Consider the following 4,668-nt stretch of genomic DNA (forward strand, 5'->3'; position numbering starts at 1 on the left):
TCTTGTTCATTTCAGTCAATCAATCATTTTATTTGTATGCTACTTTTCCAAAGTTAAAATAATGTTCAAGGCGACTTAAAACATATAAAAAAATTACGCAGATACAAACATAACAAAAGTAGTCATGAACAATAAACAAAATGTCAAAAAGTACACAATCAAATTCAACATTACCACATAAATCATATGATCCAAAATTAATATACAAAAAATTAAAAGCAACAGCAGCCACACCGCCACACCTGGAGAGTCAAGCCCTCAACTTGCCACCAGGAAGGAGGCAGGGAAACCTGGAGACCTCTTGCCAGTAAATAATTCCTCATGCCTTCTGCAGAGTAGGATTTGGGAGAAGCAAACTGATTTTCTTTGCAGCAGCAGCAGCAGCAGCAGCAGCAGCCGCCGCAAAATGCTGTATCTTACTAAGTATGTTCTTAGTTTAAAGTCAGTTTACTGTCATCTAGTGGTAGAAAAATGTGTTGTGTCTCCTCCCTACAGTTAAAACAGTTCCATATTTGCAATTACTTGAACAGTTGGAAAATCTTGGATGAAATGAAAACAAACAAACAAACAACACTTATTAACCTCCAGAGCAGGGGTCAGCAACCTTTTTCAGCCGTGGGCCACTCCACTGTCCCTCAGACCTTGTGGGGGGCCAGACTATATGGGGGGGTGAATGAATTCCTATGCCCCACAAATAAACCAGAGATGCATTTTAAATAAAAGGACACATTCTACTCATGTAAAAACATGCTGATTCCCGGGCCATCCGTGGGCTGGATTTAGAAGGCAAATGGGCCTTAGGTTGCCTACCCCTGCGCCAGAGGGAGTTAATGTATCTGGTTTCCAGAACTTTTTTCAGCTGGAACTCACAGGAACTCAGTTCTGGCACCTCTCAGGTCAGCACTATTGCCATAATAAGAGAACAAGGGAGGTGTTCATGATGAGTTCTGGCACCTCTTTTTCTAGAAAAAGAGCGCTGCTGGTTTCCGTTATGTGGCAATGAAGTTCATCTACCCCATAACTCTTTTTGTTGCATATGGAGTAGAGGCTGCTATTTATTTATGTACAACATTTATATCCTGCTTAGTCTAGATAGAATAAAATATAAATTTTACTAATACTACAGTTATCATCATTATTATTATTATTTTAAAGCTATACACAATGGCAACATAAACCAACCAACCAACCAATGTATAACTACAGAGCCTATCTATAAACATCCCAAACTGAACCATGTTTTGAGCAGATACCAGAAAGCAAAGAGAGAGAGATGGTGCCCTCTGTGTCAGGGGTGGGGAATTCCACAACTGAAGGGACACATCAGAAAAGGACCTCTCTGGTTATTGCACAAATGGATAGCTCCTGCATGGATTACCTTGTCCCATATGTGCTTCCTTGGCCACATCAATCCACGGGACTGACACTTGTACAATTGTCACATAATGTTCATCTCACACCTGTAAGGAATCAATCTTGCAGCATGGCAGCAGCTACACACTGGAACTCCACCTTCATTGTGTTATTTTTAGTGCCAGCTGAAAACTTTTTTGTTTAGGCAAGCCGACTTGTGAAACTGACCTGTATTTTAATATACATTTTTTTTGCTGGTTTTATGTATATTTTGAATTTCTTAAGGTCAACTTGCAGGTGTTGCTCCTTATGAGGACATGGGTGCAACTGCAGCCGAGCCCCTTGCCATCCTTCTGGCCACAGGAGTGTAGCTGTCCAGGGCTGGAGCTGGGGTTTCCTCTTCCTGTCCCTGCAGTCAGAGGTGGGGGCTGGCTTAATACAGCAGAAGAGATGCGGGTGGCACTGTGGTCTAAACCACTGAATCTTTTGACCTTGCCAATTGGAAGGTTGGCAGTTCGAATCCCTGCAATGGAGTGAGCTCCTGTTGCTCTGTCCCAGCTTCTGCCAACCTAGCAGTTTGAAAGCATACCAAGTAGATAAATAGGTACTGCCATGGCAGGAAGGTAAACAGCATTCCGTGCGCTCTGGCTTACATTCCCAGCCCCCCTTTTTATTTATAGAAATTTGGAAAATACATAATAATTCAACATTTCAAATTTAATATTCAATCAGCCAACCTAGGACTTCCCCTCCATCCCTCCATGGTTTCCCCAAATTCCAACTTTTGCTGCATATTATAATTACTCTTCTTCACACAAAACCCCCCTCCATGATACTTTCCACTGTTCTTACTCAAATCCAAGTTGTTTACAGAGTTTTTAAATAATCCACAAACATTTCCAGTCCTCCTTAAAGTCAGTCTCTTTTTTATCTCTATTTTTGCAAGTCAAACTTGCCAATTCTACATATTCTGTCAGTTTCAGCTGCCATTCTTCTTTAGTAGTTACTGCCTCTTCATGCCATTTTTGTGCATACAGTATAATGTTTGTGCTGCTGTTGCTGCATAAAAAAATAGATTTACCTGTTTTGTGGGGACATCTGTTCCCGTTATCCCTAATAAAAAGGCTTCTGGTCTTTTTGGGAGGGACACTGCCAGCCCCTGTGACACTTGGGCCTCCAGTGACAAAGATGAATATAGGAGCACTGCAGACTACGATCTGTTCCTTCAGGGCTTGTGCAAGTCCCATTCGCAACAGGTCGTTTAACTCCCAGACCTTGAAAACCTCTATGTCACAGAATCTCCAGAGTATCTGGATTAATGTTCATTTTCTTGGCCCTCATCCAGCAAATTAAAATGACCAGATAGTGGCCCAAGACCTGCATGGCTTCCCTTGGCTCACATGACAGAGGGATATAGCTTGGCATCATCTTGCTTACTCTAGACTCTAGGACATGCCTTGGTGTGAGAGAGGGTGAGTGGCAACTCCCAGTTATTGGCCACGTCCACCACTTAGCGCACAGCCCCTGAAGGAGCAATGATGGAAACGTTTAGTCACCCCTGCTCTAGAGCAGTTTCATTAAGATCAACAGGGGTTTTCTGGAATAGATGAGCTGTGGGTTGCAATTGTAAATGGAGCTAAGCATTTAACCTAGCTGTCAAGTCACCTCAAGAGCTCACACTTTGCATGTCAGGTAGAAAACCACAGGCAGCTAGAATGATGTTACCAAGAGGTAGTTTATTTGTCCTGGCCCTTGACCTTCCTTCAACCACCAGTTGTTCGACTCAGGGCACCATCTACAATTGGCAGCTTCCTTTTGATCATCCATGAATAGCACCTTGGAACACCCATGTGCAGATGACTGAGTGAGCATGCAGGTATGCAGTGGTGCACATCTTTTCATGGATGCGCTCAGTGATGTCATTTAGTTCCTCCGCAAGTTAAACATCTTCAAGCTCCTTACTCCTAAGTTAGCATGAATAAGACAGATGCAAAAAGAGCTTTCACGTATATTATCTTATTATGGTATTTGTCGCTGTGCTGCCTGGTTCTATGAATGTTCACTTAGGAGTACTTTTCAGTGGGGCCAGTGGGTCTCATCCCATGTAAGGGTACATAGAATTGCCATTTCTCTGCCTTCAGAATGTTCATCTGTGTTGCTTCCTGTCCTGGGCATCTAGGATAAAACAGTAGAAAATTCTAAATAAATGGATAAATCTCATTGCATTGATGAAGCATCATGGCTCTTAATTATTTCATTTTTCCTTCAGTTGACTAGTGAGACTAGCCTGCTTACTAAAGCCTCTTGTAAATGTGGAGCTAGTTTTAAAAAATAACTTCACTTTGTGTGTTAACAAAGAAGCCTGAGCAGAATAATTTATTGGAAGAGTTCCTGCCCCTCAAAGTCCTGCATTTATCACCAGTTTTAAATTTTCCTTTTTTCCCCTCTCAAACAGAAGCATCACATCAGTCTAAAAGATGAATTACTGTTTGCACTTAATACTAAGCGCAATGAGTTTATATTTGAAAACCAACTTGTGAGAGCTTAAGTAAACTTCCGAGGAGAGAGCGGGGTGGAATCAGGAACATTATTTTATTAAGAAACAGCCTCTGGCTTCTCTCTCGGTTGGCGGGCGCTGGTGACCTCTGAAAATGATGTATAAAATAGCACATGAGTTAGAGAGAATAGGCAGAGAGGGACGTGAGGGGCTTCCGAGCGCCGACTATGTGAGAGGATTCGGGCTAAGCAGCGCTTAATGGCACCTCCGGGCCTTTGCTTCCCGCTCCGGGACCTGCGAGCGAGACTCGGTCTGCACGTCAAAACAAAACAAATTCCTTCCAGTAGCACCTTAAAGACCAACTAAGTCAGTTCTTGGTATGAGCTTTCGTGTGCATGCACACTTCTTCAGATACACCAACACGGCTACCTATCTGTAACTCGTTCTGCACGTGTTTCTCTCATACCCCCGTCACGTTGCATTCCTCATCAGTGCTTATTATGTGGCTTGCCAACAAGACCCAACTCTCCTCAGCTTAATTTTCCTCACACTGTCGCTAGAGATATACTGTACAGTATATCACTAACCTTAAATTACACTAAATTGAAACGCCCGTTACAAAAATGGCGGAGTCGTGGCCTTCCCTTCGTAGGAGCAGCAACGTTACAAAGTCGGAAAGCCCTGCCCACAACAAAGATGGAGGCTCCGTCGCTTCCCCTTCCTCGGAGAAGCAACTACTACAGTGCAGTATACGAAACTTCCGACCCCTGCCCGGGACAAAAATGGCGGGTTCGCGCTCCCCTCACTAATCCCTCCAG

At 43.2% G+C, this 4,668-nt stretch overlaps 1 long non-coding RNA gene across 1 annotated transcript; it reads right to left on the reverse strand.

Moving 5' to 3' along the window:
• Positions 1 to 389: 389 nt before the first annotated feature.
• On the reverse strand, positions 390 to 4,570 carry LOC309331623. Its single transcript, XR_014151909.1, has 2 exons — positions 4,438 to 4,570; positions 390 to 3,528 (listed from the first exon to the last, which is right to left on the reverse strand). It is a non-coding gene; the product is annotated as an uncharacterized lncRNA (long non-coding RNA).
• Between the last annotated feature and the right edge of the window lie 98 nt (positions 4,571 to 4,668).

This window comes from Podarcis erhardii, assembly GCF_964252035.2.
Source record: "Podarcis erhardii genome assembly, chromosome: 16".
NCBI classification, from domain to species: domain Eukaryota; kingdom Metazoa; phylum Chordata; class Lepidosauria; order Squamata; family Lacertidae; genus Podarcis; species Podarcis erhardii.